Consider the following 13,174-nt stretch of genomic DNA (forward strand, 5'->3'; position numbering starts at 1 on the left):
GTGCCGCGGGGTTGCTCGGACCGCGGCGGTGCCCGCGGGAGCGTGCGGAACTTCGTGCGAAACGCGACTGAGTGCCGCTTCCCAACGGCGTGGGGAAAGCAGGGGTGCAAGGGGAGGGGTGGGAGGACTTGTTATCTGCGACCGTCTCGGCCTCGGCAGCTATCTGCCGCGCTCCTCCCGGAGCGTGGTGGCACGCGCCAACTTTTGGTGAGACACCTGAGCTCTAGGAGCGCTCTGGTAACGAGGAATTGGATTTTAGGGAGAAAGTAACAGTTGTTTTACTTGCTCTGTTCTATTTTTTGATTCTACGTGGGATACAGATTCTCCTTCTGCAGCACCTAACAGAAATAGCGTTAAGAACGACTGGCTTTGTTAGAGAACGTGCTACATGTGTGTGTTGGGGCCAACAGTGTCCTACAGCGTGGTGCCAAAGCCCTGCTTTAGGGCTGCCCATCTGCCCTTTGTTGTGGCTGTGCCTGGGGTCAGCCTTGGCCTCGCCACGCGGACTGCAATTGTGTTGGATTGCTGCGTGTTCAGAAGGGTGAACCATTGCTCTGGTGAAAACTTGGCCTTAGTGCTTGGTTGTACGTGTGAGCTCAGTACCACTGATGATATGTCTGGTTGGTTGGTTGTTTAACTACCTTGATTGTATCGTGTTTATTTGTGTAACTAACTTGGTTTTGTAATATGCGTTTGTTTTGCATCTGTCTTAAAAGCACCTCTGAATTAATGCCTGTTTCTTGTAGGGTGAAATGTATGTTATGGAACTCATCTCTTGCAATGAACTCTGCTCAGTTTGGGCTGTGATGATAACTTTCTTCTTTTAATGACTTGAAAGGCGATTTCTCCTCAGTTCCTGATGCTGAGCAGGACCTTACCTCTATCTCTCTGTATTTTACAGTAGCTGCAGGCTGTTTGAGGATCCTTTGCAGTATAATAGTCTGCACTTTAATGGCCTTTTAAATTACACCAGCAACTCAATGTAAGAAATAGAACAAAATGCAGCGTAACTTCCTTGAAGGATATAGGTGATTCCATTGTTATTTCTGAATTAAATCATAAGTGAGCAAAGTTTCTAGATTAAAAACAGTTTCTAATGTTAATGTCATAACTCATTTACTATATGCCTATTTGTGTAATGTAGTGCATGGCACGCTTGCTGGTAGTCTCTGATCTCAGTGGGCACGTGAATGCAAAAACATGGTGTTCCTTTGAGCTGGCTATCAAACAATGATCTGGAAAAGAGATCAGTGCCTTTTTTTAGTAATTCTGTTTGAATCTGCAGTTGTGAGGGCTGGAGCATGGTGTTTTGTATTTGCTTTCCCTGTTAAGGACTGCACCTTTAGCTTATAGTAGTGTAGTGTGAGATACCTTGCACTCTACTTTTGCCCCATCTGATGGTGCTGCCGGTGATAAGAGGTGTGTTTTGTGATGTGGGAGGCTGGTCTGTGTGTGTCTGAGGAGCAGGTTAAGAATAAAAAAGAGGGAGGAATGAGGAGAAGGAGAAGAAGTTGATAACGTCCCAACAGAAAAGCTAGCCAGAATTCCAGTGCGTTTTGTTGAGTTTGTTGTGTTATTAATAATGCACAGTAGTGGTACTGATAATGCTTTCTAAATCATCTTTTAGGTTATAGTCTCCTCCTGTGTCCGCTGATATACATGCAAAGGGCCTCTGTTGGTTTCAGTGGGTTCTGGGTCAGGCTTTGAAACACTGTACTTCCTGCAAGGTTTTCTTTTTTGAATGAAAGGCTTATTGTGGAGTGAGGCTTTTTGTGTGGCTGTTGTTTTGTTTTTTTCTTGTTATTTTTGTGCCAAAAAATAGGACCTGAAATCCTTGCCCTCTTGAGACAATCTGCTTCCGAAGCGTCCATTGTTGGGAGAGCGGCAGCAGCCCCGGCTGCTGGCTGAGGCTGCAGGTCCCCGCGGGGCTCCCCTGCACCAGGGCTGCGGTGTGCAGCCGGCACAGCATGATGTCATCGCCGCCCCGCCGCAGGGAGCGGGGAGCTGCCGGGCACTGCGGGCACCGGGTGCTTCCTGCAGGGCACCCGGCTGGAGAACCTGTGGGCATTGCAGGCCCTCAGCTGTGCTGTTCGTAATGCGGCCTCCTTGTGGGCTTGTCGGTGGAGCCTAAGAGCGAGGATTGATGCTCAGTCTGGCTCCTGCTTGAGCAAACACCTGTGATAGCCTTTCTCCTTTGTGCATTGGAAGCTTGCTAAACAGCACAGCCATGATATTTTTTTTCCTGAGCGATGGAAAATGTGCAGTTGATGCTAAATGTATACACACATATTATTTTCTATCAGTGTATAAAGTGATGTTTGCTTACTTGTGATATAATGAAAAATAGCATAGGGCTATTTATGTAGGGCTTCCTAGTTAGCATGGGCTAAAGATATTTTCTGTAGCTTGGGCTCTTCTGTCCACAGGTGTGAGGTGGTTATCTAGTTTTCTCATCATGATGATCGTGTTCTTAGAAGCAGGAGGCAGAATTTTGCTAGAGGGAGATAGAACAAAGCCACAGACAAACGTAGAGCTCCTGGGACTTAGAGCTTACTGAAACTTCATCCAGCAGCATTTCTGTGCTGAACTGGAGAGGATTGAGGTACGTTTCCCGGTGATGACAAGGTGCTGAAAGTGATGACAGATCTCTTAGGTGCTGTGCAGTATTTTGGGACATATACTTCTTTAGAAAGGAAATGATGAAATACATCAACTACCAACAATCTTTGTGTGTTACAATTCATAATGCTGCAACATCATGCTGGGATTTCCTAATCTCTATTGAAGAGTGCATCCTGGAGAGGAGAACAAAGTGGTGCCTTGTCCTTCTGCTGGAATCCCTTCTGTGTTGAATTGCTTAGATGAGAGCTGAGCAATGGTGAAAGTAGCACTTGTGCTCCACAGAACTGTTAGAACTGTTATTCCGCATTCTTTTTCTCTAAAGATTTTGTTTTCTTTTCCTTTTCTGTGACGTGTTAACTTTTACCAACCACTTGCCAGTAGTTTGTTTATTATGTAGTGGCAGAGCAATGGATGAACTTGCTGTTGCATTACTTACATGTAAGTTGCCTTTACATAATGTGAAATTCAGACACGAATACGTGGGGGCTGTATTCTTATCCCAAACTTTCAGTATTGCATGTGCCTTCACAGTAGTGAATGCTGTATTGTAAAGATGGTAGTAGTTATTTCAGGAATAACAGCATTGCACAGGGATGTAGTTGGAAAAAGAAAATGCTTATAATCTCTGAAGAAAAGGGTGATTATTTACGAAATTATTGGATTATTGAAAAAACAAGAACAAAAAACTCCAACCAACCAAAAAACCCAACAACGACAACAAAAAAACAACCAAACCCAATAATGTTCTGGGTGACCAATACCAATGATTGGTGTGTCACCCATATTTCTTTCTGCTGTTCTTCCCAGTCTGAACAGATCATAGAAGGTGTGGTCCTAAAATGAATTTATTCAATAGGTAAACTCCTGTTTCTTTTACCAAGGTCAGTGTTTTAGTGCTTTAAGTTGTCAATTTGATGATGGGCTTCATTCTTCAAGGAAGTTGGAAGTGGGTGTTAGGTGAAGACTTGTGTCCAGACTTTCTCCTTCCTGTAGGCACTTCTAATGTACTTTTTCAGAATCCATACTCACTTTCTATTTACTTTATGGAAATGTAATGCTATTTTAATTATCCTTAATCTCCCATACCTTTGCTTGCGTTTTGTTTCCAACGGCATTGGGGCAGGATCAGCGGATATCAATGATGTAGAATCACGGGACCGATTAGGAGTAACGCATGTGTGTGCTGAGACACTACCTGCTTTATTAGTGCTGGTGTGTGAAATTCTAAGTGACGATGTGTGGTATTTATTTAGCTATACTCAAAATTAATCTGACAAACTGACACGAGAGCAAGTGTTTCTCCTCACCAGTAAAAGAGAAATGTTGTCTCACCTCATCCTTGTGCCAGTAATTGAAGTGTCATTGTTTTTCTATTTTGCTTGGTTCTGGCTTAAGATGTCAACTTACCTTCATATATAGCCTTTTGGCAGTGTGTATGAAGTGTTTTAAAATATGGGTATGATGATGTAATTGAGAGCGTTAGTCAGATATATAAAGCAGTGCATGCTACTTAGTAGTTCAGAATTGGTACAGCAGTTTCCTGTAGTAATGATGTTGTTGGATCCTGTGCTAGTCTGCAGGTTCAACACACTTAAGTAGTTGCAGGTTTTCAGTTTGCCTCACAAGTATTTGTCAGGAGTGCCTGAAGGGAAGGCTGGAGAAGAAGAGCAAGCACAGAGCCCTTACTGACTGATGTTTGGCTTTATTTTTTAATTATTTTTTATTTTCCTCTTTAGGACATGTATCTCTGGGTATTAAATAACGTATTTTGGGATTGGAGCGCACTGTGGTTTTTGCAGTGAAGTTCTACAGCATTGTTTGTTCCTTGGGTAAATAGCGCGTGAGCGCATTTTGCTGCAGCCAACACTCACTGCAGATACTGTGTCGGTAGGAGCCACTGCTTAATTTCTCTATAAGCTGAAGTGTTTTCTTCCTTTTCCTTTTGCCTCTCTTTGTCCCTAATATAGATGGCACCAGTACAAGCATTGCACAGTTCCTTAACAGTGCACCTCCTCCCTCGGGCATTCCCTCCAAGGCTGAAGGAAGGCTTTTCACTTCCATTCCTCCTCTGAGGCTGCTGGCCGACATACTGGCTCTATGGAGGCCCCTCCAACAGCACCAGGGCTCGGACCCTGCACCATTCTCACACAGGTCACTGTGGATGGGCAGTAGGTATCGACAGCTTTTGGCTGGGCTTACACTGGCACATGTGGAACGCTCTAATCCACATAACAGTTTATTCTACTGCACCCTGCCCCCTCTGTCTTTTCCCAAGAAGCCCGAGTTGTTTGCTGTGTTTGAGTGCCAAAAGAGATCTTTTGTCTCTTTGGGAACTGAGGCAGACGTGCTAGGGTAGCTGATATGTGGAATAAAGAATGGGAGAGCTGATGTAAGGGGGAAGCAGCTGTGCTTTGCTGCACTGCATTTGAAGTTGGGGTTTATTAGGTGACGTTTCTATAACACCAACTGTGTGCTTATCACGTTTGCTTTAGAAAATCTTTCCCCACATCCCGAAACACTTCCTTCTCCCATCCTCCACTATTCAGTTACAGATTCAGCTTATTTGTAAAGGTCTCAATTAAAGTGGGAGGAAGGGGAAGAGTTACAGAGCAGACTAATGATGCTTAGAATGTGTCGTAAAAATGTAGTTTACAAGGCAGACTTCTGAAACCTTTTTTTTGAAAAGCATTGGAGTTTCACATCTGTAAGGCAAGGCATACTGAGATTTTTTAAGATTTTCTGTTCCTTTGCTCTTTTCTGTTTTGTTTTGTGTGTGTGTTCTTTTGTGGTTTCTTCTGCAAGAGAAGTGCTATATAAAGAAAACCTTACATCAGTTTTTTTGGGCAATACTGCCACTTGCAAATAATAAAGCAGAGTTTTTCTAAATCTTTGAATTATTGATCCTGTAGTTCCAAAATACTACAGCTGTTTTTATCTGCCTTTTGGACAAGTGATGTTCTACTTGAGTGTTCGTGGTAATGCCTTTTCATACTTCTCTTTTGAATTCCCTCTGACCTGCAGGGCTCACGTAGCAGAAGTAATGCATGTGAAGTGACAGTGTCCGAAACAATTACTTACTGATGTGTGTTGTGCAATAATTATTCTCTCTGACTTTCTTGAGAAGCCTTTTGGATTCGTGCTTTAGTTGAGTTTGCTGTGAATTAGAATGCTAACCCTAAGAGACATAAAATATTACAGCACAGAGAAATGATCAAGCATTCAAACGCAGACTGATGAGTGATGAAGAATTTACTTTGAGTGCTTTTTCTAAAGGTTTCTTTCTCATTCTTTCCAGGAAAATGCTGCTTTGTTTATTTGATGGACAAGACACCTGTAGTTTCAAACCCTTCTGTGGAAGTGTAGAATATTGTCTTATTTGCTTTATATAATGATCTGCCACAATCAGGTACAGCATATACCTTTGTAGTGCATCATTTATATTAGTCCTCAAATACGTTGAGAGAGGAACTTCATTGCATTCTGTGATTAAGTGATCTGCAGTCTGATAACAAGGCAATCCTAACCAACTTTGTCATTTGCATGTAGAGCAACGTTTCGATGTTTAATTGAATGAGGAAACAAGGTGGGCTCACAAATTTTCTTCCAGCATGACTTCAGGAGAGCTTGGGAAACACTTTTCATAACTGTACTTGCTACTCTTTGTATTTACAATCGCAGGAAGATGTGGAGAGGAATGCTGAGGATGCTGCAATGTACTGTGCTGTGCTGTATGTTGCTTCTGACTTTCATCACCCTTATTTTTTGTCAACTATCTACTATTTGCATATATTACTTATTTCTCCTTGACTTGCTACTTTCAGCAAACTCCCTTACCACTGTTATGTCCTGGGTTTGTTTTCAAAGCCCAGCACTAACTGACTGAACTGCCCTCAGTATTACTTCGGGGAGAAGTCCCAGTACCAGCTCTAACCAGCATGGGAACGTCGTGTCCCTTTCCAACTCACGTATGTGGGTGGTCTGAGAGGTTGAGATGTGGGAGACCTCACTCTGCAGTTTCTCTGAGGAGTGGTAAAATTTCTATTTATCAGCGTCATTTCTGAGAAAAAGTCTGACAGAAATTTTGTGGCAGCCCAGGCCAATCTTAACTGTAGACTGCTGTGGTCTCCCATCTTCTGTCATTACTGCGATAGTGTGCCTTGCACAAGGACTGGCTAGTCCTGTTGGGCATGGATCACTGTAGCAGGTTCTAGGGAGCACCAGACCCCAGAATGAGGGAAGAGGTTGGCAGTGCACAGCCATTGACTGAACTAGTAAGTTCTTTACAGAGAGAGTAGAGAGGTGCTGGAACAGGCTGCCCAGAGAGGTTGTGGATGCCCCATCCCTGGAGGTGTTCAAGGCCAGGTTGGATGGGGCCTGGGCAGCCTGGTCTGGTATTAAATGGGGAGGTTGGTGGCCCTGCATGTGGCAGGGGGGTTGGAGATTCATGATCCTTGAGGTCCCTTCCAACCCTGGCCATTCTGTGATTCTAGTATGTTGCCGTGAAATACAGCACCACTGGGGGCTATAGTCAAAAAAGATCTTCAGTCTGAAATCCACATGGAACAATTTGCAGAACCTGACCTCGAGCTCTAAGGGTTTTGTATTCCACAGGACATGTTACTTGTGCTCTGTGAGGTTGCTTCTAGGACTGCATGTTCATTACATGCACGGGGCGTTTGGTAGGTGTCAGTGTTCACCTCTCCCGTGGAAGTTCATTCAGAATGTGGTTTTGTGAAGAGCCTGACTCTGCTGGTCTCTTCCATTTTATATTTGTAGTACATTTTTAGTACAAGAATTATATTTCTAGTACAAGAATTCTGTTCTATTCTGAAGATGGGCCATTCTTTTTGTTTCTTAGTGTCTTCTTCTGCATGCATTTCAGCTTTGTTCTGTAATAGAAGCACAGCTCTGCTCCCTGCTGTGGGTGAGAACACGCCTGTTATTGTAATTTTGAATGCTGCTTCTGTTGTTTCGTTGAAAACAGAGCAAAAGGTCCTTCTGTCTTTTTGCTCTGGGTAATGCAGGAAAAAAGGTTTTCATTATTAAGAACAGTTCCTTGAAAACTTCCATCAGGCAGTCTTAGTTTAAATGCGTCATGTCCATCTTACTGTCCTGTGCTGTGTATGCAGTATTTCTCTTAAAACAAACAAGCAAACAGAAAACAACTTAGGATGCTTTTAAAGATACGAGCTGGGGATTTTCTTCTTTAATTTGTAAAAAGCTGCTTTGGATTCTTGATAGCTTCTTCTGTCACTTCCCTGGCCCACCTCTTCCCACCTTCGTTGAAACTGTACCAGAAAAAGGAAAGATATTAATTTTCTGAGCTTGCAGTCACAAAATGCAGATGTTCTCAACTGGTTTTCTTTGGTGCTTTAAAGCTATTGCTACAGTTCTTGAGAGTATTCCTGAATAAGTGTGGCAGTGTGTTTTGTTATCAACTGGATGAATACTGACTTAAATTACAAGTGGATATCTATAAATTTCTCATTTTCATTTGTCATAGACAGCTTAGAAGAATATGTGCCACTGAAGGAATGGATGGTCAAGATATTATTTGTATCCAGTGACATTTACACCAAATATCCTGTTATGCAGTGAAAGTAACTTTTTTTTTTTTTTATTTCAGTGCACAGTGAGGTTCTTTGTGTCACAGTTGAAAAACTGAAAAGAAAAAGAAACCAAGAAAACAAGTGTCTTTTCCAGTCAGCAGATCTGGAAGTAACCTGTCTTTTTGTCCTTCTCATCTTTCTGGTGGCTGCAGGAGAAAGAAGTATATTGTTCATTGAATGTTGAAATACAGGTTGGATGCTGAAAGGAGTGTGTTCTGATGGGACTGGGATAAGGAGCAAGTTTGAGTTCCTTGAATGACAAACAGGCAAAAAAAAAAACCAGGAGCCTTTAATTGCACTGGTTTTTCTTTGTCTTCCCTCTGCTTCCTCTAAATAAAATCCTTTTTTTTTTTTACAGCTGAAGGATGGCACTCCATCCAACCTACATTTCAATTACACTTAAGTAGAGGGTGGTGTGTCCATAACACACATTTCTACCTTTGTTTTAGAAAGGCAGACAGAGGACTTCCTTTGCCTTTGAACTCTTTTCTCAGCCAAAGCAGAACCTTTTAACTTGCATAAAGGAGTTTTTGGAGGGAGTCAGAGCTGTGAGTGTATTGGTTGCAGATTTCTTCCAAGTCCTAAGAAATAACAACCCTTAGAGACAATGGGCAAAACCCCTGATTCACTGCATACAGTGGATGTGAAACCTCTGATTCCAGTTGCTGAAGCAGCAATACTGGGAAAAAAAAAAAAAGGTGATCCTGAAGATTTTTCTCATAAATAATTCAAACCATTTTCGAAACAGTTAAAAATCCCAGTTTGAACAATAAATTAACTAGTCTAGCTGTCAATTCAGCTTGCACTGTGTCTGATGGTCTTGCCAGCAACGAGGGGAGGAGGGGATAGAAGTGCAGGACAGTAGGTTAGTGTGTTTCAGCATAAAAGAGAAGAGTTCTTTTCAGAGTATATCCAAGAAAGAGCTTCTCTGGGAAAGGGAATCCTCTGATGGGAAATACACGTGGTTCTGCTTAGGGAGAAGGAACTGGAAGGAGGGAAGCAAGTCATAATCTGAAGGCATTTGTCTGCTGATGGAGTGACTGTTTGCTTACAGATCTTGCAGCTGCATCTTTCCTTGAATCATGGTTTTTATTCCATGAATTCTCATTCAGTGACTTTCTTACCTTAGTCTGCCAAACTTTCATTGTTTATTTCCTAGTTTGTAGAGTTTTGTAGTTACATGTAAATCAGCATTTGTTAAAGAATCAGAGAAAGGTATTTTTTATTTCCATTCTTTTGAAACAGTGGCTAATTATTGGTATATTAATAGCTCTCTAGCTATGCATTGACATGACTTTTCTTTAACATACAATGTGGACTCCTGACGGTTCATTCTTGTGACAGAAAGCATTTCTGTGTTTCTGAGAGCATATGTTAGAATGGCCAGTTTCTGTGTAGCCTGTGCTTTATCCCAGTGCCATTTGCTAGGTGGGAATCCCTGAAATTCAGCCACCTCTGGGAATAGAAAAGTACCATTCTAACTGCTCTCCAGAGGTTAAGTCTGGGCTGCTTTTTATTTCTTATTCATTTTTTGAAGGGTTAGAATGGATCAGTAGAATTGCCATCGAATTTTGCATCTAGTAAGATGCAGGCAGTATGGATAAGTTACAGTTTTTTCCCCTTTTTTTTTTTCTCTCAAGGGTTGGAAATAGTCTTATTTTTAATGGAACTGCTTTTGCTTTAACTTTAAGACATTGGTTCTTGTCATTACTGTCTTTGCATGTCTACGTAAATTTTTAGCACCTGTATTTTGCAGTGTAACCAGTTCAACTATTGGCTATCTGGCACAGGGTGCATACCACCTCTTCCTCCCTCTGCTACCCATCAGTCTTGCCTCCAATTTCTCTGATTTGTTCTACTCTTTCATCTCTTCTACAGCATGGATTCCAGTTATATACACACTATTTTACCAGCTAGCTATTTTTGTTTAGAGTTGGACCGGTGATTTGTAGAGCCGGAGTGATTTTTATGCTCAGTAAACGTGATTTGTAAAGATAACGTTCTTTCCAGAAAAATGACTTTGTAACCTCATTGCATGTACGGAGAAGGTGACTGCTGGCTGAACTGGGGATCCTGCTGCCATTTGTGACATCAGCTGCTGGTTTTAGATTAGCTTCATTCTAAATGTGTTGTGGAAGGCTTCCATTCCTGTATTTTTGCAAATGATTTTTCATATGTGTTTTGCCCCATGACAGGCATGTTACTGCAGTTATTCTGTTTTCATCCAGAAACCAAGAATGAGAAAGGTGCATTTAAAAACATTACGTGCATTTTCACCTGAGTGCAAACGTTACTGTGTGTGCTTTAATGCATTTTTTCACTCAAAGCAGAATAGAATTAACAGAATACGTTATTCATATATGCATATATATTTAGTATTTTGTTATATATGGTTTCTATGTACTGAGTTGATCCTCTAGTCTGGTTTCCTGAAGGCTCTTTCAAAGCACAGTGGAGATGCAGTACTAGGCTGTTCTCTGGATAGTGTTTATAATTCATGCACTGTTTGTATCCCTGTGTTGGCTGACTTCTGATTTGCAGTCCACTCTTTGGAAAATCTGACTCTCTGGCTGTCGTGGCCAGCATGATCTTGAGCCCTTACCCTGTGCAATCTGCAATGGGTCTCAACACTGCGAGACTCTTTAAGCTGTGAGATAGGAAATGAAGAGGTAAATGGTATGACTATAGGTTCTCTAGGGACTCTTGAATCTTAACTTCCATTTCTCTAGTGCTTAGTGCTGCTTAGTGCTGCTTAGCTGAGGAAAGCTGCCCAAAATGTGTGGTTCATAATTGCTGTTGCTGGTACAGATTGCCATTATTCATTTGTTTAGTTATAGTAATATGAACTGTTTTGTGATTAATCTGCTTTATGTTGATTGCCATAAGACATTCATGTACAGCCTGTGTACGCCTAAATGAGAGTGTCCTTATGTGGAAAATACAGCTGTTTTGTTCTGATTGCTTACCATCTCCAATATAATTTTCCATTAAAAGATGTCACTTACGTGGTAAATGTACATTGAAACTCAGTGGATTGAATGAATAGCAGGCTATATCACAAGAATTTAAAGAAACAAGCTGCTTAGCATGATAAAGGCAGCAAACTGCTTAATAAGAATCAGTAGAGCTTTGTTTTATAATTATTTTGAGCAAGTCAGCAGGCTCAGTGAACAAATGAAGGTGGCAGTATTAACAATTCTTGAAAACCAGTGTTGTGTGACCATTCAGTTCTTCTGTCAGGCACTTGTAGTATCCTAGTAACTAGGATGCTTCTGAGTTGTTCTTTATTGCTGTGGCAGGAAAATTGACAGTTCTACCTCTCTAGTATCTGTTCAGATACTTTTTTCTTTTTTTTTTCCAAGCCAGTATTCAGGGAGAGATTTCTGTATAGTTCTTAGCCTTGAATGGTGGTTTATTTTTTTAGGAGTTGTAGCATTGCAGTCATATTCTAAAAACTGAATCCAAATGATGAATTGATAGCATATGTAAAAACCTATGGTTCAGTTTAAAAAATATATATAGAGAGAGATACCCCTAGAATTTTTTTATCCAGTTTGCCCTTTCTCAGCAAGGACAATTTAAGAAACAGTCCACCTAAATGTGTATTGCTTCTGTTGCTGTAAGCTACCTGGAAGAAATTGTATGTTTGGCAAGCATGGCTTTGGTGTACAACATATGTGTTAACAGTTTCGATTCAGCTGTAACTTATTCCATGACAGCGTATGAAGATGATTCTTCAACTTGGCATGTTTATATGCAGCTAGTAACAGTGACAGCAGCCATGAATTGTCCTCCCCTCCATTCAGCTTGCAAATGGAACATTGCAAGTGGCACAGTCAAAAAAGAAGGGAAAGAAGCAAGGGTTGTTTGTCTTTGGTGGTAGGATTTTCAGTTTGAATTTCCAACAGTTCAAGAGACTTGTCTTTCTTTTTTGTTTTATGGAAAATTTGAAATTTCAGGTTCTTCACTTAAAGTAAATGTCTGATAGTTTATGTACTGGAGGGAGGTCATGAGTAATTGAATCCAGAAGTTGGATGACCTAATCATTTTTTATTTTTATTTTTTAACTGTGTTGGAAGGACTTTTTTCCTTAAGAGGAATATGGAAGGCAGTGAATCAATTTTTTCTCAGGGTAAACCAAGAAAGAGTCAAGAGTTCAGGGTTGACTTCTCTTTTTGCTCCATCTCAAGGCTGAGGAAAGCTTGGTAGATAGCATCTTGCGGGTTAGTGAAGATCTCTATGCTTGGCTCTACTTTCAGTAACCTTTCGTCCCACTGTATGATTTTGTGGAAGCAGTTTCCATTGGTAGACGTGGTTTTATGAGGACAAAGTAATGCTGTGTTCCATAGTATATCATGTTTTTTGAGTTTGTGAGTCCTACTTCAGACACATCTGCTCACAGGTTGAGTGTCAAGAGAAGTCATGTCAGTAAGAGGAGTGGAGCCCGAGTTTGCCTATATTCACTGCAAATCTGCATTGTGGTACAGGTTACAGACAATAATAGGCAGCTAATTGCAATATCACTCAAAATAGGTGCAGTAGTTAGTTCAAATGTGAAATATTTGGGGTGTGTGGCTGTTCTGATGTGCTTGTAATTAGGAAGCCCAGATTACAGACACATAGGCCAGTATCTTTTAAGGAGAGGAATCTTTTGAGAAGCAGAATCTGATGACTGCAGTCCTTTCATTGTTTTCAGTGTGGGAACTTGACTCATTGTAACACTTGTGGGATACATAATTTTTATGAATTTCTTTTGTGTTTTCTCAGTTTTAGAGTAAAACTGTCAACTTCTGATGTTTTTCTTCCTCCTGCATTAAAATGTTTTGTTATTCAGAGTTTTTTTTTTTTTTAATCAAAACACTTTCAATGAATACTAAATTAATCCAATGTCCAGTTCACACAGAGACAGATCTTGAAACTTGGGTTATTTTTGCCTACTGGAA

This window comes from Meleagris gallopavo, chromosome 5, assembly GCF_000146605.3.
Source record: "Meleagris gallopavo isolate NT-WF06-2002-E0010 breed Aviagen turkey brand Nicholas breeding stock chromosome 5, Turkey_5.1, whole genome shotgun sequence".
NCBI classification, from domain to species: domain Eukaryota; kingdom Metazoa; phylum Chordata; class Aves; order Galliformes; family Phasianidae; genus Meleagris; species Meleagris gallopavo.